Source organism: Pelmatolapia mariae, linkage group LG3_W, assembly GCF_036321145.2.
Source record: "Pelmatolapia mariae isolate MD_Pm_ZW linkage group LG3_W, Pm_UMD_F_2, whole genome shotgun sequence".
NCBI classification, from domain to species: Eukaryota; Metazoa; Chordata; class Actinopteri; order Cichliformes; family Cichlidae; genus Pelmatolapia; species Pelmatolapia mariae.
This window is the reverse complement of record NC_086229.1, coordinates 42,673,056-42,697,986: the sequence shown is the minus strand read 5'-3', so window position 1 is coordinate 42,697,986 and position 24,931 is coordinate 42,673,056. Positions and strand designations below refer to the sequence as shown.

The 24,931-nt window shown below is 46.7% G+C and overlaps 1 protein-coding gene across 1 annotated transcript in view; it reads right to left on the bottom strand.

The window, feature by feature from the left end:
• Positions 1-24,436, bottom strand: part of LOC134624459 (glutamate receptor ionotropic, kainate 5-like) — a 204,436-nt gene extending 180,000 nt beyond the window's left edge. Inside the window, exons 1-2 of the mRNA XM_063469425.1 lie at positions 23,849-24,436; positions 6,104-7,784 (exon numbers count right to left, since the gene is read on the bottom strand). The gene's annotated coding sequence lies outside the window, so the exon portion shown is untranslated. The remainder of the gene's footprint in view (positions 1-6,103; positions 7,785-23,848) is intronic.
• Between the last annotated feature and the right edge of the window lie 495 nt (positions 24,437-24,931).

Genomic DNA, 24,931 nt, shown 5'->3' with positions numbered 1-24,931 from the left:
CTTTCACAGGACACCACCTCAACCCCAGTCTCTGTGACGGTTAATCCACCCGTGGGCACCACCTCTGCAATCTAAATGAGCAATTACAGGACGGGTGTTTCTGAACAGATGGATTCGTTTTGAATATTGAATGTACTTCTCAGAGAGGTCCAGTGTGCATGAAAAATGAAATATATATATATGCAGAATGACTTAAGATTTATTTTTTCAGCTGAGTCCGATTTGAAATGACCAAACTGTAAGAAAGGCTACAGGCGTGTCAGCCTGGTGATTAGCTGTGTGACAGCAGGAACAGCTGCTGTCAGAGCAAACAATGGAAACAGTTTCCAGTTGAAATGTTGAGAGCGTCTGCAGATCGAAGCCAGTGAGAGAAAATGTGAGGCGGCAGAAAGAGCTGAAAGTGTCAAATAGCTCAATGCAGTGGGGTTGAATTAAGAACAGCCACAAATAAATGAAGTGAATGTTCAATGGCAGCCTGCAGAGTTTGATCATCATCATCATCATCACGGGAGAATAAAGGCGATCCTCCTGTGGACAGCAGCGAGCAGCTTTAGTCGACCAACTTTCAGACATGCGCTGTTTTATCTCCTGTCATGTGCGTTTCCATTGTTTGCTTTTAGGCTCATTTTTACAATGAACTCTCCCTGAAGCTCTTCTGCTTCCTGCTCAGCATTAACGGTGTCCGTCTCCCGAAGCCATTAACGGTAAATAGAGGTGATTTTCCTTCATTGCGGTGGAGCAGGATATCAATACAGCTGCCTCAATTATCCACTGCGTGCAGCCCAGACAGTGACGGAGGAGGTTTGACCCCCTTAAAGCTTCCATCCGCTGAGCTCACTCCACCTGTGGTATGTGCGGGAAAGGCGAGCAGGAAAAATGATGGAGGCTCCATAATCGTTATCTTCCTCCGCCATTACTTACTGCAGGTAATAGCATTCCCAGACAGAAGCTCTTTAGGAGCTGCGGCTGATTGTGGCATCTAATAGAGTGGGGATGGATGTGACCGAGTTTAAAGGCGGAGACGTTCCAAGTCAAATTCGCTCCATGATAGCGAGTTTAATAGGCGAAGGAAACGTCCCCATTTCAACCAGATTTGGTTTGAATATATTCCTGCAGAGCTTCAGCTGTTTATGCGTCCTCATGTGGACGAGTCTCCAGGTGAGTTAAGGTGAACTGCACTGCACAGAGTAATTATTAATACTTCTAATAACTGTTTGCTGAAGTCTTCTCTTTTGCAGTCCTGTGGAGGTTCGGCTTTGCCAGCAGACATGAATCCTTAGATTGTGGAACCGTGGCATGTTTACGCCTTGTGATCAGTATCATGTTGTGTTTAAGTGCTAGTGTGTTCATTTCAGCTCCATTCAGCCTTCGTCTCCCTCGCGTACTTACTTTGGACAGAAACAAAGATTTGTGGCAACAACAGTAAAACTAGAAAACTTGAAAAGCTGAAATGATGCCAATAAATTGGATTCAGATGTTCTGACTGCACTTTAGACAAAACATTTGATCCTGCATGCACTGCTGCTGCAGTCCTTTATTCTGAGAGCCGAAGCAAGAAGAATAAGAGCGACGGCCTGATACGAGTCCACGCGGCACACCCGTCATTCTACAGAGTCCATGCGCATCAGGAGATATTAGCAGGAAGTCGTTTTCACTTCAGACCTATTTATAATCTCATCTTCATAATCATATTAGAAAGTGAATGGATTCACATTTAAAGTGCTGAAATATATTTAAAAAAAACAAGCTACATGTTTTTCTGTCATGAAGCAGAGTTAGGACCCAAATGCAGGACTCAGAAGCAGAAACAAGGAAGTCAACTAGGACTCTGCAAGGAAACACTGGACAGACACAGGTGGTAAGGACAGAGTGGAGACATCTGGGGAACACAGCTGAACAGAATCTGCTAACCAACCAAGGGAAGCAAAGAAGAACACCGCACACACAAGACGAAGGACCTTCAAACTAAAACAGGAAACATAACATGAGACGGACACAACCCTGACACATGCAGAAGGCAAAGAAACACGGAGACATGACACAACAGGGCCGACCAGAGAGACAGCACAGAGACACAACACGGGGACAGACGGGCAGATGAACAATGAAGATGAAATATCACAACAACCCAGGAAATAAACACCAAAGGAAAACTGTGACCATGGTAACAGACAACGGCTCTAAGCAAAACACCAGTGATCCTAAAATCGAAGAAGCCCAGGACCGTGGCATTTTCTGCAGCACAGATTTAACACGAGTATTATTCTGGGCCACGGTGTAACGACCCAGTGCCCTGAATCACCGTCATGAGTTCAGCCGGCTGAAAGCAAAAACATTATCTCTGTTTTATTGTTGGTGTTTTTCTTCAGGTGGGAACAAAGAAAATGAGGCGTCTAAAAGAATGAGGGAGATCTTGGAAGCATGGTGGGACTAAGAAGATGATCATGATTTACCTGAAATACTCTGTGTGAATGAAATCTCAGTCATAAACTCAATTTTATTCACAAAAAAGAACATATCAGGTGTTTAACCTGAAATTTCTTCGATGGCAGCAGCAGGTCTCATTTTGCAGCTAATGAGGTCATTAGCTTGCTTGTTGCTCCTATGACTCTAACCCATGATGCACTGGGTGTTTCTTCTTCACTCAATATGTGTTAATAGACCTCTCTGCACTGAATCATACTTGTTATCGGTGGCAGCAGATGGCCCCGCCCCTCCCTGAGCCTGGTTCTGCCTGAGTGGGAGTTTTTCCTTCCCACTGTCGCCAAAGTGCTCGCTCATAGGGGGTCATATGATTGATAGAAAGCAGAGGATCACCAAAACTGGAACAATTTCAGAATAATGTTTATTCTGAAAGCATCAGTGCCTGTGGCCCTGGCAGCTGGCACATCTGGAAAAGCTCCATCAGTGCTGAAAGGTATGAACAGGCTTTCAAGCAGCACGTGCTCCATGCACACGTGTTTTTCAGGGGCCGCCTTCACATTTAAACAGCACACCGAACCCACAGACGTATTGAACCACAGATGTAACTTCTTTTTCTCATTAATAGAACTTATTTTTGGACAGGTTAAGACTTTACTGCATTAATCAAACTCTTTTGTTTTAACACCTCCAGGTTATTATCACGCCTCTGAACTAAAGCACCCAGAGTTAATTGTCCAATAGAATCTGATAAACACGAAGAAGCTGCGAGTGGCGTTCGGGAAACGCAGTCATCCATAATCAGCCAATCAAGTCGTGTAGGAGCTCATCTCAGAACGCACCTCTCCTCCATTATTTCAGATCAAAATTCAAATCACACACTCTCAGCCCATCACTGCGCCTCTCTCTCTCTCACACACACACACACACACACACACACACACACACACACACACACACACACACACACACACACACACACACACACACACACACACACACACACACACACAGGCGGGGGTTCACCAGCTGAATAAAGACTCATTGATCTGCTCTTCCTACGTGGGACCATGACTTCTGAGTCTTGTGTACTATTATCGCATGTAAAAAGACGAAGGATTGAATGCAGGGAGCACGGAGCCTGACCGCTGAACGCCTACGATGACGCAGTCCAACACATGCAGAGGAGAGGAAGAGGAGGAGGGAGGCACATTTAGGATGCAGGCTATATCCAGCACAGAGATTTAGAAAAGATGGACAGAGGGGGAGAGGAGAACGGAAGGAGAGGAGAGAGATGAGGAGAGGAGGGAAGACACACAGGATGATATAACTTAATCCCCAGAGGAAGTGGATCTGTGTCTGGATGAGGTGTGGCGGTTTAAATATGTAACCAAAGCTCCACAGTAATAATTATGGCCTATTTTCCAGCAGAGGGGTTTCACCTGTAATTTCACTTCGTCCTGAGCCTCGTCCTTGGACTTTAGAGTCAAATGGAGGAAATAGAAAGTTTTAGCTCATCTAACAGGAACACACAGCTGTGATTAACAAACGATCAGATCATTTTAACATTAAAATGATGCAGAATTAGCCATTAGCATCTCTGCTGGACAGTCACCAGATTACTGCCAGACTCGAGACGACGTTCAGGCAATCTTAAATGTCCTTTATTGGTGGATTTCTGTGTACACCTTCAAGGAGCAGAGATAATGGTGTTATCACAGGACCAGCAAGTGTGTGTGTGTGTGTGTGTTTAACAATGCAGTGACATGTATGCTGAGAGGCGTCCAAACTCTGTGTCTGAGTAAATCCAGCTTTGCTCTCGTGTTTTCTCTGTTTCATCCATAACCTTTAAAGCTGCTGGTAGTTCAGAGATGACGGCACACACGAGAGCAAAGACCTTCCAAAGCGCTCACCTTCCAGCAATTTCATCCACTTATGAGAAGAGCTGCATTTCTTTAACTCGCTGTACTTTTCATCAAACTCTGCATAGCTCACACCTAGCTGTGCACGGCAAGAGGAGAACACGCTGACCTGCAGGAGCCCACCATGGCTGACTTTTGGAAGTTTTCTGTTTTATAGCGGAGATTTCCAAAAACAAGAGTGAGTCTCAGCTGATATTAGCAGGAAACATAAGTGATACTGGATGTAAAATCCAGGCAACTATTCTTAACCTCCTAGGACCTGCCATCCACATATGTGGACATCACATTTTGGGTTATTTAGACCAAAATACTCAATTTTGCTCCACAAGGGCCTGATATCCACTTACGAGGACATTATACTGCTACTGTTCAATCAACATTTTAAACGAATATCCTCATATGTGGCTCTCATTTTCCTTAGAAACAAAAATCAGGTAAAAAAAAAAAGGATAATTCTTTGTTTTTACATTCATCAGGTCCCAATCAGTCCAAATATCAAACAGAAATTAAAAATGCATGCCATGGAAGAGTTCGGGTCTTAGGACGTTAATGCTGGCTCAAATCAGCTGATAACCAGTTAGTAAACGTCACAGCGATGCTGCAAGCCACTTTGCAACCAGCCCCTACCTGTCTCTACCATTCATGCTGTATCTGATACTAGATCTGTTGTCTTTGATGCCTAATCTGTTCAATAAAAGGAGCAAAAAAAGCGTAGCTACTACTCTATCATATGTTTGCCATCATTAGACTTTTATCCCTCTAAAGTTTTGCCTATAACTAAAGCAGCACAGCAAATATCAGGCGACCTGATCGATTCAAAGCACCAAGAGTAAAAATGTGTGCTGCGTTGCAGTCGTGTGCAGCAGTGGTTCAGATGACGGCAGGAAGCCACAAACCTGCACGGCTCCCACAGGGTCACGCCTGAGCTAAATGCTCTGTCTCTGCATGCAGCAGCAGCCGACACAGCGCTCTCACCTCCACCAACAGAAAGAAACGAGATCTTCACTGAACAAATGTCCAGGAAGTTTATATCCACTGATGAGCCACCAGCAATATCACCGTCAACTGTTCCCTTCAAAATAAGAGTCTTCAACAAAATGTAGCACAACAACATCTTAGCATTTAACCACAGCCTGTACATAAACGATGGACATCACCACCGCTCTGTCATTAATGGGTTTCTGGATTCTCGGTGAAAAGAATCAGACACATGGCGGTGTGTTGTAAAGAAACAACTTCATCTCAGGTTTTCCAACAGGCAGCCACACCTGCTGGTGTCCCTCAGAGAGAGGAGCTGTGCCGGCTGTGCTGTGCCGGCTGTGCTGTGCAGGGCGATAACACAGCTTCATGCTGATGCTAACACCACATTACATAGAGATGTCGATCATTGGTGCGAGCAGCACCAGGTCAGCACTGAGAACCGCTCACCCTGACAGGTGCAGTCGTGAATGATGTGAGTAATGAACATTGTTGGTGCAGTGAAAATGACAGTTTTTCTTTCTTATGTGTTAGCAGTGTTAGCATGTTCCTCTTGTCACATGAATGAGTCCAACATGTTCAATCCAAAGCAACAGCCCCCGAGTTCAGGAGAAGAAGCCAGAACCTGTTTCAACAGTCTCAACAAAAACCCAACCTCAGTCTAGCAAACCTTTGTGTGATACTGTGACTGCCTGTTTTCATCCATCACATCATCTTGGAACAAAACTGGGAGGGACAAAGGAAGGAGAGAGGGAGAGGAGGCAGGAAAATGAAGTACTCACGGAATGAAGATGAGGACGCGAGGAGCCGATATCAAAGGATTGCTTCGGATGACGGAGGTCGGTTAAATCTGGGAAAAGTCCGGGACGGACGATCACTGCAGAGAGTACGATCCACAGAGGAGAGCTTGGAAAAGCTCCAGGGGAGAGGAGGGAGTTTAAGAAGAGGAATCGAAGCTTTGGGGACGGTCGATGGGAGGAAATAAAGTCTGTGCTCCGTCCTCTGCAGATTCAGCCTCTCGCTGCTTTCTGCCCTCTCCTCTATAATACTTTTATCTCACTCTTGATATGGAGATTGTGAAAACTGCAGGGAGAGTGGACACGTCCATACTGGGACTGTGAGTCTGGAAGGTGGGATGAAAAGGGACTTGGAAAGGGTGAGGGAGATGGGGAATGTCTCTGAAGGGAGATCCAAGTGAAAGTGTTTGCAGAAGGTAAAGAAAGAGCATTTAAGGCAGGAAACAGAGGGCCTTGCCTTTATTTCTCTGTTCTCTTTTCTGTTTTTCTCTCGAGAAAAACTCTTGAAGACAGATTTCTTTTGTAGAGGAGATGAGGCGAGCACCCGGCGAGGGCAGCAACAAACTCAATTAGAGATGGACGGAGATAATGGTGTGTATCGGTGGCACCTGCTCTGCCTCCTCTTTCTCTTTCTGTCTGCTTTTTCCACCTGACTGCCAAGATTAAGGCATATAATCAAATTCTCTTAATTGGCCCTGATTGTGGAGACGAGCCAGCAGTCTCTCCTCGTGCTCTCCCGCTCCGTGCAGGGAATGACAAAGAGTCCCGGGCAGCCGGAGCTCCTGTCAGTCAAGACTCTGGGCACTGACAATCGACTCTACCTGCTGACTCACACCTGGCTGTTGCGTCTGCTGAGGGTTGCCTCCCCAATCCGGCCGTATCCATATCTACTCCTCCCTTCTATCGATTACCCAGAATGGACGGCGGGCTCCTCCCTAACCCCGCCTCCGTCTGGCTCCGGCTTTGTTCTCAGGCTCTCTTCTTCTGTCGTTGTGTTTGTGTCTAATCGCGGCTGCTCCTCCCGTGTCTAATCCCCATCTAGATCTGCTGTTGCTAATTGGTTTCAGGTGGCACCGGGAGAAAAGGAGGGCGGCGGGGAAGATTTCATGCCGCCGTCACCATTAATTAAAAAGATGATTACTCAGAATACAAAGATTAAAGATGAAAATAGGAAGTGGCGTGGCTGATAATAAGCCGGTAGCACTTTATGAACCCTCACTCAGCGTCTCAGTTTTTGTTTTGTGGTAGTTCTGGGAGTGAGCGTTCGCTCATCCGGCAGCGATCGGCCTGTTTGAAGGAAAGTTTGTGGGAGGGCTCTTCAGGTCGTCCTGGCTACATGTTAGGAGGAGCCACACGTCACCTCCTGCGAGGCGACATCGCGAAGAATTGTGTTGAGAAAAGAGCGGCGTGGTTTTTTTTACATCCACCGTGTCCAGGCTGCAGATCGGCGTCAGTGTAGAAACAGGAAATGACAGAAACAAAGCGCATCCAGATCAGCCGAGACGTCTTCTGTCTTTGGTCTCCTCAGAGCAGCAGCAGGAGAGTCCCAGCCTGCGGCGGGGGCTGCTGATTAGCGGGCAGGTCAGTAAAGTCGCCAGGAAGGCTCAGGCCTGCGGCTTTTTTGGTAACGATGAATTCGATGAGGTCGAGGAGACTCTGATGATATCTGCAGTGGAAAGAAAAACAACGTTTGGTTTCAGCAGATTCGTATTAATGCAGGTTAATTCTTTCCAAATGGGAAAAACTCCGACTCCAGTTTTAGAGCGTTTCAGATTTAATATGAGCTTCACTGGAGATCTGGAGGAGATTTAATATAAAACCCATGTTTTCCTCTTTATCACATCTGCTTTGCTGAAAAGCCTCACAGATCGTAATTAAGTGAAGATGGTGTTATGACAGAGACAAATGCTTCAGAGCCTGTGTTTTCTAAAACCTGTGGTCTCATTCAACTGTGTTATGTACTCAGTTATATTAGTCTTAAGAAAGAACTAAGGAGCCTTATGGTGGAGGATGCATATACCAAACTGTCACCAAGGAGGTTTAACTGGAACGTGTCACATGTCGAGTCCATCAGTCGGGTTTGCTGCAGCTTTGACACCAAAGTTTCTTGATGCACAGACATGCATTTGTTTTCTAACTGACCACCAGGGGCGTCTTGGATCTTGGCGCCCAGGTGTTGCAGAACACCCCCCCCCCCCCGCTTTAGCTGGAGGTTTCTTCCTTTTCCACTGTTGCCAGACTAAATGAAACCAGACTGGACCCGAGTCTACTGGTCTAAAGTCGTGTGTTTGCCTCGTTTCAGGTTTATTAAACTCCTCAGAAAGCCTCCAATTCAGCATTTACACCTGCAGCTGGTAACACAGACACAGGTTGCACATAAACACAACGCATTCACACAAGTAAGGACTTACCCGTTATATTGTTTTAGAGATTGTGGAAATAAGCTATTTGTAAATACAAGACTTTCACCTCACCTTCTTTGTCTATAAATGTTTCTCAAAAGCATCTTTATTTCCACACAAGGAAAAACTAACAAAAAAAACAGAAAAGAAAATTCAGTCGAGATGAAAACAACAAACACGATTATTGAAAACTTCCTTCAGCCAAAAACACAAAAACCAAAGAAGTCGATGAGTGAGAGGAGCCAATAAAAACATTTAAATGACGGCAGAGTGGGAGGAGCAATGAGGTTTACACATTCATCGTGTCCACACAGAGAAACTACAAACTGAGAAAAGGACCAGAAGGAGAAAAGACAAAGGGCTGATGTAGCATCATCTAACTTTAGGCCTAAAATGTAAAAGGTTTCATATTTACCCACGACTGCCATCCAGCACTGAGACGTGTGGGGAGTCACAGCTGAAGAAACACTCGTCTTTAACATCACTGCACAACTTATATTAGTTTGCCAAAGGAGAAGATTATGAAAGTGCCACAGTGGAAAACACTTCATGGTCATAACGAGGAAACAATGTTAACGTGCAGTGTTTGGCACATGCTGTGAATGTTATTGACTCACAACCACAGGATTTATTTGCAGTGACGTTTACATCCAACCGATGAAGATCAGTTCAGTATTCACTCTCTTTTAGCTCTGCTTTGGTCTCCACCATCAGTGCTGAATATTCACTTCTCTTAAAACAGCGCCCCCTGTGGTGAAAACAACACTTTGTAATGGCGGGGGTGTGATGGCATACAGCCAGTGAGTCTGTGTGTTGGAAAACTGGACAGCTGCCCTTGTAATGATGTTGTTATCTCACTGCATCTTTTGTGCTGTCTCCAGATGCAGAGTGGATTCTGTCGTTCTGTCACGGCCTTCTGGAAATATGGCTGAAACTTTCCTGATGCCTAGTTTAAAGAACAAGTACAAGGCCACTAAGCAGCATCAGCTTGGACAACGCTGCAAACAAACAGCCTCAGGCTGGTGTGTCACACCTGGGATACACTTATAAATCAGATTTTAGCACCAGAATCACTTCTTTAGCTCGGTAAATCCACAAGCCTGTGTATTTTTTCACTGCTTATCCAGCTGAGCTTTACGACGTGTGGAGGGGGGGTTGGAGCCTTTCCCAGCTTTCTCAGAGTAAGAGGTCACCAGTCTCATCCGGCTATCCACGCTCACGTTCACGTTAACATCTACAGTCAGTTTAAATCAGGGATTAATCTAACAAGCAGGCACGTGGATAAGCTGAAAACACAGTTTTAATTGGAAGCTGGAGAAAAATGTCCATTAGCAGTCCAAAACTGAGTAAGGGTACCAGAATCCAAAATACTGGAACAGGAGCAGGAGACCATGAAGAAGATGAACCGACCGAGAAGACAGCCAGAGAAACGTGGCACAGGTGGACAGAATCAAACCAACGAGACAAAAAAGTCGAGGGGAAGAAGAGACAGAGTACCAAAATAAAGCAGGAAGTAACAAGAGAGAAAAACAGTAGGCGAGGTCAAACAAACTGGAACCTCAAGGACTTAAATAATGATGGTGGTCAAAGAGCTACAGGAGATCCAGGACCAGAACCCACACAGAGAGGATGGATTCAAAGCCAGGACCTTCTGGCTGTTAGGTCATATTCTTACAGACCATCGTTTCACAGCTATGAGACTACAACACCAGAACTGGATTTCTTCACAACTGCAGTAGACACTCTTCAAACAGCAGGACCAGCCGCCATGTCTGACATCATCATCACCAAGACAGCAGCTCATAAATATCCTGAGCGCTCACAGCAGCTCTGACCCTGAAACAGCCGGCAGCACGGTGTGTTTGCGAGCGCAGGAAGTTCAGGTGACAACCAGAGGTTTGTTTAGACCTCCTGCACTGAGCTGAAAACACGTTTTTCATTTTGCTGGCATCTTCTTTTTGGCCAAGTGTTCGTCTTTGATGCTTCTGAGCGAGAGAAAGGACGAAGCTTTTCACAGTCTTTTTAGCTGATGGAAGAATTTGTGTTTCAGGGTCAAAATCAGCTCGAGGTAACAGCAGGTACAAAAGCATCCGGTCTGTGAGGGAAAATGTCTCAGAAGCCACTTTATCTGAAGAGTCTTTGACGTCAAACTTAATGGTTTTTTTATTTCTTAAAGATAAAACTAATGGAGCAAACTTTCAACACTTTTTTTCCACCTTGAAAACTTTACTCTGCCGAGGCAGGAGCAATACGCGAAAGAAAAACACCACCTCTGGCTTTAAATCTTTTCATATTTGTATGTTTGGGGGTTATAATGTCTCTCTTATAATGTTTAGGACTTGGTAAAAATATAATTTAAGCACCAAACTGTGTAAAAGAATAAATGCAGAGTAGTTTTTCCATGTTTCTCCAGCATTTTACACAGAAGGCATTGATGCGTGACGCGTCAGTGTAGTTTGCGTCCAGCTGAAGTAGCAGCCGTTTAGCTCAAACTTTTCTTTTAGTTGTTGTACTTGAAATTCAGGCAGGTGAAGAGGAAGCCTGGAGGTCCTGGTGACTTCAGCTCTTAACTACTTGACTGCTCTTCATGTGTAGAGGCAGAGAGCACCACGGATCCCTGCTGGGCTCCATTACATCCATCCATTAGACCCCCTCTGACAGGCTGTACAGCGCGCTAGTGTGCTGAAGGAGGATCGCTTTCACGGCTCTATAAATATGATTGTTGCCATGACATTAGTAAAACAACAGCATCCTATGGGGTGCAGCTGTGAGGGCTGGGGGGGGGGGCTGATTCCTTCAGTTTTACTCAGCGTGTTAACACAATGCGTTCACAAAGTAAAAATGCATCTCTGAATGCAATGGCCTGGGCAGCAACTCCAGTATCACGATTGATGTTCCTGAGACGTCATAAACAGCAGCTGGCAGTGGGAGAAGATATGACCACCATCAGGAGGATGGTACATGCACACACACACACACCACGTTGTGTGATTACAGAGTTTCATGTGATCAGACTCACAATCGCGACCTGCACCATAATTATCGCTGAGCGCAGAGGGTGAGAAACACGAGCAAAGATGCTGCTGCTGCACACTGTTTCTCCTCTCCATTACAGCCCGCTGACTCACCCCGGCAGAGACAAGGAGATGCACCGCTCTATAGCTGCAGAGCAACTTATTGCATAACATCACCTGTAGTGTGTGCTGTGCTGTATGACAGCCACAGAGCATCAGTGGAAATGTCCGGCTGAGTGTTGCTTTTCAGGATTCGGCCCGAGGACAAACCTGAGAACATCTCCAAACCTTTTCTAAGATTTTTGACACATTTTGCCTCCCAGAGCAGCGCCTGCTCTAACCCGAGGCTTCCCAGCATTGCAGTGCACAAACATGCAGAGACAGCACGTTCACACCAGGGGTCAGAATCTATACGTCCTCAAATTAACACCTCAAATGTTGCGTTGGTGCCAAACTGGAACCCAGGTCACAGATGGAGCAGAAGCAGCAAGGAGGCCCAGCTGCAGCTGTAACCCCAGCATGAGGAAACAGTGACTGGAAGCATGCTTCTAAACTTCCCCCTGTTCATGATTTAAACCAGCACCTGTTCACCTGCCAGTCACCACAGTGGGTTTCATCAGTGTGGGCTTAAACAGGTCCAAAGGGCAGAGGCTGCATGTTAGTCACCTCGGAAGTTGCTGTTGGGGCTGGAAGTGACATCACAGCTGAGCTTACCATGAGAGGCACAGTCGTGCATGCCAGTTCTTCAGTTTTGCTAAGGTTGAGATATTTCAGGCTGAGTTCTTCCCCATGAGGAGCCGAATCTGAGCATTAAGTTTCAGAGCGAGCAGCATCGGTTAGCTGTGCATGTCCGCTGCAGACACAGATACATGGGGCCAACATATAAATACCACAACCGTGCAAAAAGCAAACGCAGAGCAGGTCATCTACTAATCGAAAGGTTGGTGGTTCGATCCCTGGCTACTCCAATCTGTATGCCAAATACTCAAGATCCTAACCCCAGGTTGCTCTGTGATTGGAGTATGAATGTGTGAATGTTAGCTAGCATGCACTTAGAGCAAAAAGTGCTTGTATGAATGATGAGGTTGCATCCCTGCTGAACTCTACAACACAATCAATAGGAAGTGAAAATAATCCTTGATTTTATTACTCATCAAAGATGGAGCATTGACTTCTTTGACGGTGCGTTAGAACAATTAACCGCACAGCAGCAGGTTATTTATCTGGTAACAGCACTAAAACTCCTCCCAGCACAGTGCGGTGGGAGTCTGGGTGACATTCAGCGGCTGTTTCCTCTGACAAATGAAATTCCTCATCAGCACGACTCGATGCAGAGCAGCAGGAACGTATAAATCGTGCAAAACTGAAATAATTCCTTAGTCTGCAAAATGTGGAGACCGGCTCTCTGTGGAGTCTGAAAGAGCTGCTGGATGATTTTTATGTGATGTAATATATGGACAGCACACGGAACCAGCAGCTCCCTGCAGCCTTTCAGCCCAAGGTCAGCAGTCGGGGAAGTCTGACGTTCCGCTCTTACGTAACGTGAATCAAATGGAGCTCTTAGTTTATAACAGTGTGCATTACTGCGAGCACGTAATGTTAACCTCAGGTCATCAAATGGTTCTAAATTAGGACAGACTTAGGACGGGCTGGGTTAAAGCCGGGACATCCTAAAACACCAGCCGACCTTATCTCTGTTTTATTTGTTTTATCTGCTGTGTGGGAATGACAGGGGGACAGCCCTCACTGCTCTTATTTTGAAAGTTCAGTTTGCTACTAGCCAGCAAACTCAGCACTTCCAGCTCACTCACTGCTGGTTGCTCATTCATGCTGTGATGGTCCTTGATGGTATCCGGCTGTTTCTGCAAGTAAGACCTTCTCATGTGGTCAGTGCGCTGCAGCGGCACCATCTGCAGCTGCTGGGTCCTGCCAGCGGCTGCAGCTGGGGGAAACCTGTCTCATGAGCACGTGTGCTGAGCTCTCTGAGGCTTCAGAGCAGAGCGAGATGGTGGAGCTTCCTCATAAAAGGAATCATCTGGTGACTCACTCTTACAGAAGTCTGGTGTGAATGTTATTATAGTTGGAGCACACGTGGGAGTGTTGTGACATACAGTGTGTGCAGAAAATTCAATTTCAGAGGTGAACCGAGCAGAAAGCGTTCCCTGCAGTTACAAATATTGTATTCAGGAATTACTTTATGGTCCGGCTTTGTTCATGTAACCTACAACTTTAAAGACTCTTTTGAAGCTTTTATGGCTGCGACTGAAGCTGCACTTTGTAAAAACACCGTATATGTTTTTAATGAGTGCAGACCTTGTAACCAATCACAGAGCACAGGCACCCAAGCCAAACCCGAATCTTTAATCTGAAGCTCGAGTTGTACGTCAAGTGTCCACGCTGTTCATATGAGGTGTGAACCAGATATTTACATTTTATGAATATTCTTCAAAGCTGTCATCAGATATTCATCTTTCATTTCCCGTCACTCAGATCAATCTGCTCTATTATTTATGGCTTCACTCAGTAAAGAGCAGATGAAGGAACATCTGAAAGAGACGTGTTTGTTATTCGAACAAAGAGGAAGATGTTTCTGTAGTACTTGTTACAGTGGTGGCACATTTACAGCCCGCAGCGTTTCTGTCATTCATCATGTGAGCGTGAGACAGACGTCGTCCTCCTGACCGACTGACATTACTTCACGATTCCTCACGCGTTGTGAGAAGGACTCTACTTTAGTTTTACTCTCATCTCGTTTTGACAAAGCGCATGCTTCATGCTACAATCAGCCTCTAAGAAACAGCTGTGTACGAGTCCTCCACTTCGTCCTTGTTAGGCACTTGTAGGTATTGACTGAATTGTCCTAGAGGCAGTGAATCATGAACACAGCAACAAAAAGCACATTCACAGAAGTGATATACTTCATCTCTCCCTGATATGAGTTTGTGTTATTACAGACAGTGAATTAATCAGAAAATGCATCTTCACAGAATATTTACCCACAGTGCCCACTAGCACACAGACTGTATATAAAAGATGAAAAAACGAGACGGTCAGTGATGGTAAAGCTCTTTGTAAAGACCAGTGGGGCGCGCGCACACACACACACACACACACACACACAGACACACACACAGACACAGACACACACACACACACACACAGACACAGACACACACAGACACAGACACAGACACACACACAGACACACACACACACACACACACACAGACACACACACACACAGACACAGACACACACACAGACACACACACAGACACAGACACAGACACACACACACACACACACACACACACAGACACACACACACAGACACACACACAGACACACACACAGACACAGACACAGACACAGACACACACAGACACAGACACACACACACACACACAGACACACACACACAGACACACACACACACACACACACACAGACACACACACAGACACAGACACAGACACACACACACACACACACACACACAGACACACACACACACACACACAGACACACACACACACACACACACACACACACACACAGACACACACACACACACACACACACACACACACACACACACACACAGACACAGACACACACAGACACAGACACACACACACAGACACACACACACAGACACACACACACACACACACACACAGACACACACACAGACACAGACACAGACACACACACACACACACACACACACAGACACACACACACACACACACAGACACACACACACACACACACACACACACACACACACAGACACACACACACACACACACACACACACACACACACACACACACACACACACACATATAAAAGATGTCTGACTGACTAATAAAGAAGGGGGATTTTCTCAGTATCTTGAAGATGTTTCTCCTCTCATCAGAGAAGCTTCTCCGATGAGAGAAGATGTGTTAATAGACCTCTCTGCACTGAATCATATCTGTTATTAATCTCTGTCTCTCTTCCACAGCATGTCTTTATCCTGTCTTCCTTCTCTCACCCCAACCAATCACAGCAGATGGCCCCGCCCCTCCCTGAGCCTGGTTCTGCTGGAGGTTTCTTCCTGTTCAAAGGGAGTTTTTCCTTCCCACTGTCGCCAAAGTGCTTGCTCATAGGGGTCATATGATTGTTGGGGTTCTCTGTATGTATTATTGTAGGGTCTACCGTACAATATAAAGCACCTTGAGGCGACTGTTGCTGTGATTTGTGCTGTATAAATAAAACTGAATTGAATCCAAGAAGCTTCTTCGGTTCTAAAACCAAACGATGGAGAGTCCCAGGTGTTTGGACTCCCACCACTATCTGCAACACAACACAAAGTAATCAGGACCCTGCAGCACCGGGCAGAAAATGTTCCCTCGAAGCCTCAAGGGAAAGAAAAGAAACACACATGTAAAGGAAGCTCTTAAAACATGTGGTTATCCGAACTGGGCTTTCATCAAATCAGCAGAGAGGCACAGAAAAGAAGATCAGACAACAACGAGAGAGGATCAGGAGGACAAACAGAACAATACTGTCATCCCTGATGTAGCAGCTTTATTAGAGAAATTCAGGAGTCTTCAAGACTCGGCTGTCTAGCTGGATCCAAAGGTCAAAGGTCACTCTTTGAGGATACCAGTGGACAGAGAAGACAGATGGTTTGAAAGAAACATCTATGTCTGCTGTGAACGACCATCTTTGAACAGAGGGCGGGGCTTAAGACACCAACTGTCTGCCATCTATAATCCAGTTCCCAGACGCCTTAACGCCCACTCACATCCTGGGCCATCTGACCTCAGGAAATCACATGATAGGGTGGGGCCAGGTTTCACAATGAGCTCACCCGAAACCCTGGCTGATTGTGACCTACACCCGTTTTCACGCCTTGGCTCATGTGATTAGGTAGAGGATCATTAGGGGGTCAACGTCATTCTTAGGGACACTCCCACAGGGCTTAAATATCTCCACCATTTGGTTTTAGAACAGAAGAAGCTTCTCAGATGAAACGTCTTCAAGAAACTTAAAGACGTCCAGACACTTTTCTTTCCAAGCTGCTTAGATTATGTCTTTAGTTGCTCATGTTTTCAATGTAATTTTATTTATATACCGTTAAATCACAGCAGTCACCTCAAGGTGTTTCACACTGTAAGATAAAAAGCTTTATTGTTTGAAACGATGTTCATTTAGTAAATTATTGTTCTATTACAGTCAATAAGAGAGTCAGTGCAGGTGACAAATGGCTTAGACGACAGCTTGATCCTCCCACATATGTACTGTATGCATGCAGCATGTGTACTGTATGCATGCAGCATGTGTACTGTATGCATGCAGCATGTGTACTGTATGCATGCAGCATGTGTACTGTATGCATGCAGCATGTGTACTGTATGCATGCAGCATATGTACTGTAATGTTTGCAGCCAGCAGAGCAGACAGTGTTTTTTTCATCTAAGTGAACAGGACGTGATGAAACGAAGGTGCAAATGTGACGCAGATATTATCACAGACATGTGAACTAACTCTAACCTCCGGGCTCATTCTGACAGACTTTTAGCCTGTGAACATCGGGCCTGCACTAAAGTGAAAAATGTAGTTTCATTTTTTTCCATCGCCACTTGTGTAATCTTCAACATCTAAGTTTTTCATTTCCTGGGCCGCTTACGTCTCTCGTCGCTGTGCAACATCAGGTTGGTGCCAGCTGTGCTTTTATAATGAATTTCTTGTACATAAACCCTCCTTCTGTTCTTTCACTTCATCCAGCCGCTTTGACTGAAGTGAGACAGCCTCCAATTAAAACCCAGCATTTCATCTCGCTGTGCACCACACATCACGTCTCTGGCACATTGGCTTTGTAAAAAGGATGCCCACGCATGCTTTAATTACATTATAAAAGTGCGAGGCCTGACATCTCCGCCACCCCGCCCGGCATAAACTGTGATGGCTCATTCTCGCTCGCTGACAGCACCCATATTTGTTGAGCGAATGGCTTTTCAAACGGCGGCGATTGAGCTTCTAGCTGATGTCACTTGGCGTGTAAGACATGATGAACGAGGCGAGCAGAGGACGGGCTGAAGGGTGAAGGGTGATGTGCGGCTGCTGGCACAGTGTAGGTTCATAAAGTGAAAGTCACGCAGAGAGAGGCGACACGGGGTTGAGGTCATGACGCCGTCTGGGCGTCACTCAGCATGCTCTTAAATTTGTCGAGGGTTGCATCGGCTTCTTTTCCCGCTTCCTTCCCCTCAAGGACACATGTGATCGTTCCCTCTGCCGCTCAGACTCCTCATTTTACCTCTCGCTGTCTCTTTGTGTCGCAGGTCATCAGAACATCTTAATCCAACAGAAATGAAATGAGCTGTCTGAATATCCCGGGTGTGAATAACCGCCTGACTGTAACGGTGCTTTAATTTTATTTTTTTGATCAATTATCGATGCTACGTTAACCAAATTATGCTGGAAACGATGGCGTGTTTTCATGGCTGCTGTCAGGAGATCAAACAAAGGCTTGTTGGACCACACAGGTTCGAATTCTTCGTCACCAATGTGAGGAAAACCAGTGCAACACAAAAGATAACAACTGTGAAGTGACAAATACAAGTGCAACAATCAGATGAGCGCCACCTCGCTGCTGTAAAACACAGGATGATGATTATTGTTGACTCAACATGAGACAGGAAATACTCAAAGCGTCGGGGAGTCGTTTGTCTACAGACCGAGACCAAAGTGTTTCCAAACGGAGCTCGGGTTGTTTCTCTGCGAAACCACTCCCAAAGAGCTGTTAGCTGAAGACCAACATATCTCAGCGTGGTGTGCAGCATGGCCCTGGAAATCTGAGGAAACTGGACAGAAGAAGAAGTGTGAGGCCTGAGAACACTACAGCAGATGGTCTGAAAGTCACGTCCTTAATAAAGAGGAAACAATCCAGCAAAGACCGGACACATGGACACGGGAGCTTTGTAAAAAGGATCCCACACACGCTTTTATTACAACACAAAAGTGTGAGGCCTGGCAGCTGAGAGAGGATCTGGACCTTCAGCCGATCATCTGCTGTTCACTGAAGCCTCATCAGGAATGTCCCAGTGAAGGACGTCAGGAAGCTGTTCTTAAAGAACGGAACGACAGAGGCGTGAAAATGACACAAGAACTGGTCTGAAGATCAGAGGACCAGGACTGATGGAGAGCTGGATCCACAGCCTCATCCTGAAGGTCCTCACAGAGACGACGGAGAGCTGCTCAGAGTTCAGACTGAGCCGAGGATGAAGCTGCTCACACCAAATATTCACTTCAAAGTTTTTTCATACGTTCACCTCACCGTGTTCAGTTGATATCCATCCACTGCTCTGTCTGCTAGCACCACCCGCAGCTCCAGCAAAGCCTGGACTTGTGCCACGCAGTCATCTGACCCATGGTGTGCGTCGCTGAGGGGGGCGCCTTAACAAGTAATGGCTCTTCTGGTGGAAGCTTTGCTTGCAGAGTCGGGGACAGAGCTGCTTTTCCACAGTTAATGTTCCTGACAGGACTTTTTTACAGAAAAATGAAATGTGTTTTTGTTGAAAGGCCTAATTATTGCATATAGCTTTCAGGAAATAGCCATAGCCTTTTACTCTGCATCATAAACTCGTCCTGTCTCTTAGCTGCTCAGCTTTGTGCCATTACGTCAGCACTCGCAGGCTCACTTTACATTCTCAGCACCGGATCGCTGAGTTTAGACGCCAGTCTTCAGTCACTGCTCGTCTGCGTCATCGCTCCGCGTCCTTGGACTCACGTTCCTCACCGAGGACATTTGGGTTGTTGCTCTGTCGGTGTCAGTGCTGGTGAAGCGGCCCGTGTTCACAGACCTGGAGAATCTGTCATAATACAGCATCATGGCCGAGCACACAGAGGCAGCGAGCGGTTCAGTTAAAGCTGAATACTCATTTTTATAATGTGTTGCTGGGAAGTTACCAACAACAGTACACCCGGTCAATATTACAAAGTAAATGTGACGAATGTTGTCAAAGTTTCTCTCATGTTGTCAAAGTTGCTTGAAGCTCCATCGAGCTGCCCAAGCTCGAATGACAGGAAGCCGCCATTTTACCAGCGTTTCCAGCCAGACTGTTCAGTTCCAGCAGCTGGTGGGAAATCTGAATGAGCTCAGTGACCCTGAACAGCTGATCATGGGAGTCACGACCCTGATCGAGGAGAACGTGAACGAGAATAATCGATTATCTCAGAGGCGTCCTGTCACAGGAGTGTGTGTGTTTGTGTGTGTGTGTGTGTGGGTTGCAGCAGCTCCCACTGGAGCACTATGAAACAGACTGAATTTATTTCTCTGTGCATTGCCTGCATGCTTTCACTGAACACCGCCATGAATAAGAACACACAGACACACACAGGGCTGCATAATTTCATGTAAAAGCTGAAACTGAGCACACACACACACACACACACACCTGCAGCCTCCAGTCGCTGCTGACGCTCGTGCGGAACAAACTCCATCACCCTGCGCTGTCACCCAAAGTGACAGCAGCAGGGTAACGCGCTCCGCACGCATACATTAAACCTCGAGACGCTCGCCGTTCCACTCGCCGCGCTCACGTCTGATTGCTCACATTCTCGTAATGACACGCTCCGTCTCATCGCTCACACGCCGCGCTGCACCTGACACAGAAGCAGCGTCACGTGTAGGTAGGTTGACGCTGTCGCAGATCAGGGCCGTGGCGATTTGCGGTCTCGGCCGAGCGACAGGAACTGCAAATCACCTCCACTCGTGGTTTTACTGTTGAGCGCTGACGAAATACCAAACGTGAGCGAGTTTATTTGAGGAGCCGCTCCGCTCAGCGGCCTCAGCTCTGGTGGCCTTCTTGAAGTAAGCGAGCGTAAGCGCCCGCTGTCCAAACAGTGAATTATCCCCATCCACAGCGCGGTTTAGTGGCGACACGCTGCCGGAGAGGCTGTTCGCTGAAGAATGCCGCCGGCAGCAATTACGAGCACCTAATCACTGCCAGGGACATCCCTGAGGGAGGCCCGTCCCGGCGCTCACACGGAACACGCTGGCGCAGAGCTGGATCGAGTCCCCGGTCGTGCGTGTGAAGAAGAAAAAGGGGATCCTTCCAGAGGACCTTTCAGTGGTACTGACGATCGTTTGTTCTGGTAAACAGCAGTGATTACAGCCATGTTTCATCCAGCTTATCTAAACCAATTAGGAAGATTTTTTTGCCTTTGAAGTTTGCTCCTCTGCAGCTGTAGTCTCCATGAATTTAAAACCATTACAGTGGATTACAAAGGCACTCCTGCAGCTTAATCCACTCTCCAGCTACTGTATATGCTTAGCTTGTTAACAACACACAAAGGGCAGCACATGGCTAAATAAGGCTACATGCTCGTCTCCATCTGAGACCACTGTGGTTCTTATGTTTCATCTTCAGTATTTAATATTCTTTCAAACTGAGATACAACATTTGGAAAGACGTCCGAGAGCGTCGGTTATCCCGCTGCGTAGCAGTAACGAGCTCTTCTGCTTCTCCAAAGCAAACCAATCTCAGCACACCTGTGCGTGTGATTAAAGGCTTTCCTTCATGAAAGAACGTGCAGTTAAACATTTATTTATTTAACGTTATTCTACACAGTGTCTTCAAGGCTTTTTGCACATGTCCCCAATAACACTGATGCTTTTACATCAAACAGTGCAAACTGCAGCGTGCATGCTTGGGTTGCAGCAGAAGCAAACAGAGCTGTCAGTCAGCGGTAACTCTAACCCTAGTTAGGGTGCGAGCCTTTCTTCTGGGTTCATCAAATACTTGCAGTTAGGTGAGGTTACCTGCAGGAGCATTTCCACAGCATGCCTAATCCTTACTGAGCGCCTAAACCAAAGCAGACTGCACGTAAATGTCAAAGGAAACAGCAACTGTACATGAAGACAACCTAAGTAGGAATGCAAAGCTTCCAGATGGGACATGAACTGTGGTCAAAAATCAAACAGTCACCCCTCGAGAACATTAGCTTTATCCTAAAGAGAACTGCTAGTTCTTTGCAGTTTTCACTAAATGGTTCTTATAGAGCTTTTCTACAACATGTGTCAACCTGCCATTCACATTCACACTCAGGGTTCAGTGTATTGCTTGAAGATACTTTGGCATGCACGCTGGCTCAAACCACCAACCCTCTACCTCGGCCACCCATGGAATGAGAATAAGTGGCTGCTTCAGTTCGAGCAATGCAACATTTTGTATTTGGAGCATGTTTTAATGTTTTCACTTTGTTCTGTTGCCTGTTAGAGAAAAACTGAAGCCAGTTTCTGCATTAGCTTCAGTTAGCAACAAGCTAACTACTCACATATGGCTGATGAACGGATGGAGTTGTTATATCGTCAACATATTTCCCTTCCTGCCTCCACCTGGGTTTTTTTGGGTTGGACTCTGGTTCGTGTGGACCTGTGGGTTATGACGTCCGTCTGGTTCTTGCTGGATTCCTCAGCTGGCACGTTTATGCAGCTAATCTGCTAATCTCCTCTGCAGAGAGTTTACTCTCCACCTGTCTGTCAGCGGGCCTTTGCTGGACCCCACCTGCCACTCATTTCTCCATCTTCCTCCTCACCCTGGGATTTCTACCGAGCCATCTTTTCTGCAAATATGGTTTAATGAAGCCTTTACCTCTGTGTCCATGTCTGCTGTGCTGCTCTGGAGTCTGTCTGATCTTTGGAAATCCTGACAGCTGGACTTCATGTGCTGTGAGGAAAAGTCCATCTCAAGCTAACAGTGAAATGTTTTCAGTTACTGAAGCTGAAGGCGCTGCAGTAAAAGTCTGCAGAGCATCTCAAAGAGGAAACCCAGCATCTGCTGATGTCCACGAGTTCTTCATCCAGTCAGTGGCTGCAGACAATTTTTATGCAAAACACTAAATTCAAATAAAACAAAAATAATGTTGTGCAATTAGTCCCAGCAGGTGGGCTTCATCTTAGGACCACCCCTCACACCCTGAGCAGTCGTGTGGGGGCGGAGGTCACCTTGCTGAATTAAAGCTGACGTCAGCTGCGCCGTGACTGCTCGATTTAAAAGGTTAAACTCCAAAACTCCACCGTCGTCCCAACATTTATGGATCCATCTCTACTGCAGAATAAAGTTTGAAAAGCTCTTCACTCTGAGGGTGAACGCTGATCTTTGCCCATGTGACCGCCACTTACCACAGGACGGAGGTTTGTGCTGTCCTGTGAGGACGTGACTGATAGTGGAGCAGCTGAAGTGGATTGCGAGTCACAGTTATCCTGCCAAACTGAAGTCTGAAGATGCTTGAGGACTTTAATGACCTGCACAAAACCTGAAAGCTTTGCATTTACGATCAGTACTGCGGATCCGTTTACACCAACGACATCAGCAGGTTCGACTCAGCGGTCGGCCGTCAGTCTCTGATCGGCTCTTTCACCAGCGCTCAGCAATTAACCGAGCAGCGATGATGAAGGCAAACACGAGCTGATGAAAGATTTGCTCACAATCAGGCTCCACCAAACAATTAATAAACATTTCAGCTGCAAATTGGACCACATGGGACGTTTTAGGATGCGAGTACTTTTCATCAGATGAATAATTTATCACTCGAATGAAACAATTTCCCTACTGGTTCCTTCATGTTCGTGTGTGTGTGTGTGTGTGTGTAAGCTCAGCTACACGCTGATGTTCAGTTTCTAACAGCAGGCTAACTTGGAACTTGACTGTTATTCACCGGCTGATGCAAACAGGCTGATGCATGAATGCATATTCAGCTCACTCGTATATATTTATACATATTAATGTGCACCTGTGTGTGTGTGTGTGTGTGTGAGAGAGAGATGGGGGAGGTGTGGAGTTGGTGGAGAGTGTGAGGAGGCCGGGGAGTGATGGATGAAGAGAAAGATGGAGGGATTATCGGGGTTCAGCCCCACACTGTCGATTTTATGTCAGGCCCTCTGCCTCTCAGCTTCAGGCGCCGGAGTGCTGATGACTTCCAGGTTACAGAACATGGATGTGTGTGTGTGTGTTTTACCCGATGGTGTAAATGAGTGATGGCTGCAGGAAAGGAGGAATGAGAAGATGGGAAAGGAAAGCGAGGAAAGTGTGAGAGAATAAAAATGAGGGGTGCAAACGTCTGATGGATGGGTCGTTCAAAAGTGATGGATGGAGGTGACGGAGGGGCAAAAGTGGTGATGGATGGAGATGATGGCAGTGAGAGGAAGTCTAAATGAGGTGGAGTGAAAGAGACGGCAGCGAGAAAATGCAGAAAAAGCAGCGGACTGAAGGAAAAGAGCAACACACCCTGTACCCCTGCACACACACACACACTCTTACCCAGCTGTCTCTCCACTCTGTGGGCGAGCGAGGCTGCAGACAGTCGTAGCCCCGGCACAGTTACGGCAAAGAAGCCGGCTGAAGGCTGGAGACGAAGGAGGGAGGAAAAGACGGAGAGAGCGAGCGAGAGGATGATGCACGGCGGTAGTCGCTCGCCCGCGCGTGCAGCACAGACGTCTCAGTAAGAAGAAAAAGGAGCAACAGACACAACAGCAGCAACTCCTCGTGACCAGAGAGCGAAGCTTTACTCCAGCCTCACACACACACACACACACACACACACACACACACACACACACACTGAGCTCCCTGTCGCAATGGCACCGTCAGCTCTCCTCGGGCTCAGTGTGCGAGGTGACAAACGAACACACGGACCTCCAACACCTCCTCTTCCTTCCTCCCTTGCTTCCTCAGCTGTGCCTCCTGCTGCTGCGTGCCCTGTTTATCCAGTAACACAGCAGAAACACGGCTGTTCTTCTTCTGCGTCTTTATTCCAGTTAATTATGCTCCGGTGTGCGCCGGCTGCTGGGAAGGCTCTGGCGTCTCCGTGTCCTTCACTGTCGGACTAACTGGCTGCCGCTTCACAGCGCAGAGGCTGGACTGCACTCAGCTCCCCCCTCTCTCTCTCTGACTCCAGCCCCCCTCCTACCTCCCTCTCCCCTCTGCCGCTGAATGTGTCTCCATCCCTCCTTCAGCTCCCTCTCTGACTTTTTCACTCTGAGAGCTGAGGTTTGGAGTTTGACTCACTGATAGCAGCTGCACAGGTACCCGACCGCATCACACCCTTTTCTCTGTCTCAGAGTGTGTTTGTGGCTGAATAAAATAGAGCCACTGTGCTACAACTATGCGTTTTAGCCAGTTAATTCACGGCCAGCAACTTCTGCTGAACCTCAGATGAGTTCATGCACTTCATATGAAAGATTCACAGACTTAGAGCCTCTGGGTCTGAAAATGAAGCCAGAAGCATCGTAAACCTGCCGTCCTTCTCGTGGACAGCAGGGGGCGACTCCTCTGCTTGCAAACAAAACCAGATAATAAAAATGTATTGTATGGCCGCAGTCAACACTTGATGAGTTTATGGTC